We start from the raw sequence: 3,238 nt of genomic DNA, 5'->3' as shown, positions 1-3,238 counted from the left end.
AAAAAAAAAAAAAAAAATCCATATCTAAACCCACACTACCGTAAAATCTAAAATATGTTGGCACCACTCAGTTCTTTATATTGCAATGTTAATGAAAAACATACGTGGAGAAACACAGCTCAACCATGTTTCGAACTATCACAATCATTAAGATGACAAGCTTAATATTATACCACAACTTCAATTTACTACTATGTTGTAAGTATTGAAATTTACGACTAATATATATATCTTAAAGTACTATTGTTTCTAAAGAATTTAAAAGAAGGAATCTGAGAGAATAACATAACTATTCACCGAGAAAGGTGGATGATATAATGAAATCATGCCTAGGATTGACTTCTAACCCTGATACATTTTCCAATAAAAAGCTTTCAAAAGGTTCCTACTCAATTTTTCGTTTCAGATTTCAAAGGTACTCCATGTAAATTGACGTATTCGTACTAAAATCACAGATTGGCAAGATATTTAGTTTTCTATATATCTCAAGGATTAGTCTTGTTTAGTCCATGGTTAGTCTTCGGTTTCCAAACACAGATTAATCAATCACATATCAAATTATTACGTGAAATACGTTTAAATCCAACTCAATGCATGCTATTCTAGAAAAATGGATATATATATATATAGACGATAAATTTTGTTAACAAAATAAACATTATAATTGCTATGCTATTAGTCTGTTAACTCTATTGTTGTTAACATTAACGTCAGTATATCCAGTTTGTAGAAGACAGACACAGACATGACATAATAAACAAGACGTAGACATCGGCCGGTGAGACAAAAGATCTTACTGTTGTAACTTTGGTAAATGTCTTTGACCAACGCAGTAAAAATGGAATAAACAAATACTTTATACACTTTCTTAAGAAAATTGGTAAATCTTTATGATATAAAATAAAAGAAGAAAAGGAATATTAGGCATGCAACGATTTGACAGACACCTAGAAGCTACTCACTAACCTCTGTCCTTTTCATATACTCACATACTAGTATTATATATGAAAAGTTGGTCCCAATAATTAACTACAGTTAAACTTTAACCAAGATATTACAATACCTATGATTTGTCAGGGTGCTCTTAAGCAAAGACTATTATTATTACCTTGGGATTTACGGACACTAGGATCTGAGAGAATGGGAAGCTGATGACATGTTAATTAAGTGGGATTAATTTTAAACCACCAATAGGTTGGAACTTTTAAATATTTTATTTTGTAACTCTGACTTGTGTTACTTTCTTCTTCGCTACCCCTATTGGTAGGATGATATATATTTTTTTAATTTACTTAAATTTTAAATTCCAAATTGGTATAATCTATTAATATCTCTAGGCATTGTAGTTCTTAGATAATTTGTCAGCTTTTAACATCTAGTGGATCTGTGAATAGGATATCATGTGACTCATGTCTATACATATTGTTTGTTAATGCCTAAGGCCATCTTTATAGGGAGAACATGAGGGGGTGTTCTTAGCCCAAAAAAAATAAAAAAATAATGAATAGTGGTTTAGAACACTTTTTTTTAGTTCTTGATGTAGAACTGATCTTGGCTTAGTTCTAAGCTGACGTGGCAAGCTATGAATGGATACAATTTTTTGCAAACAATTTTTCACAAATTAAAAGAGGATCTGATTAAGAATATATAGAATAAATTTGGACATTAAACTATATATTAATTAAATAAAATGTTTATGTGCTTTAATTAAGTAATATGTTTTTTTTATCTTTAATGTTTTTGTTGTTTCATAAAAATTTGGTATTGTATTTTGAATTTTAGTAAAAGTTTTATAAGTTTGCAATTTAAATATTATTTTATAAGTTTTTATAATTGTAATATGTTTAAGAATATTATATTATTAAATCTTATGATCTTAAACATGTTCTCCCAATAACTATCTTTTAAACAAAAGATCTTAACTACTGATCTTACATTATTTTCATAATATTTTTACTCTAAGAACACCTAAAATAGTTCCCCCTAAAGATGCCCTAATGAGATTAATTACTTACTTTTGCTGATGTACATTTTTTTTTTTTTTGGGGGCAAATGCTGATGTACATTAACATGTTCTTTTGCAACAAGGCTTGTTTATTATTACCAATGAAAGCAATTATATGGACTGTAGAAAGTATTAAACTTAATGAAAACAAATAAAATATATTTTATTGGGAATAAAATACAATATTGTGTAAAAGCAACTTTGAGAAATTAAGAGAGAATTATAGATGATGGATGCAATGTGGATTGTAGATTAAGTTGGAAAAACAAATCCAAGTGTATTTAATTGAATTATATTGATAAAAAACAAGTTTTGAGCCTTCTCAGACTTTAATTTTGGTTAAATATCTTAGACATTAATTTGAAAAACAGTTACATACTTTGTGAAGCTAATCACATATGAAAACTAGACTAAAGAGATTTTAAGAGAACATTTTCCAAAAGAGTTTGTAAAAAGAATAAAGAATGCAAGGAAAAGACATGTGGTGTTCTGGTTTAGCTTTCTCTACTTTCCATGAAACCAACCCCATTTCAACTCTTCCTTCTTTGACCATTTTTTTCTTTCTTTTAGTTTACTAATTTAACTATTTCGTATTTACTGTTTACCATTTACATTGCTTTATGAACATAGATAGAGTATGTAAGTGGTAAAGTTGCTTTGAAACAAAATTAACAAAGAAAAACAATGGACCCCTTTAACTTTGGATATTTAAGAAGGGATCCTATGAGAATATTGGGATTAAGAGAAGTAGTTAATTGTATTACTTTCTTTTTTCCTTAAATCATTTTTTTCTGTGACTTATACACTTTATCTTATTCCACATTTGGAATTTAACCAAACACAACTTTTTTCTTTTTTACTTGTAATTTCTTGTCTGCCTATATGTACTAAAAAAACCTTCACAATCTATATTCACATATATAAATCATANTATTCTTAGCCTTCTTATCTTTTTTACCCGTCTTCAATGAAGATCCTACTGATGAAGTCTCTGAACCTCTTGGAATAGAGTTTAGGATCAACCGCTGAGATGGAAGCAGGATCAGCTTGTAGTGACTTATATGCATGCTCGATCTTTTTGGTTATGTCGTAGTCTTGCAAGATGTCAATGACTCCAAAGTAGAGAACCACTTCGTACATCTCACCGTGAGATGGATAACTGGCTCCTCCTGATGAATACTGATCAAAATCGCTTCTCCGGACCATTCTTTCTGCTCTTGCTGGCATGTTTGC

Source organism: Camelina sativa, chromosome 17 (genome assembly GCF_000633955.1).
Source record: "Camelina sativa cultivar DH55 chromosome 17, Cs, whole genome shotgun sequence".
Lineage (NCBI taxonomy): Eukaryota > Viridiplantae > Streptophyta > Magnoliopsida > Brassicales > Brassicaceae > Camelina > Camelina sativa.
Note: the sequence above shows the minus strand (reverse complement) of the source record.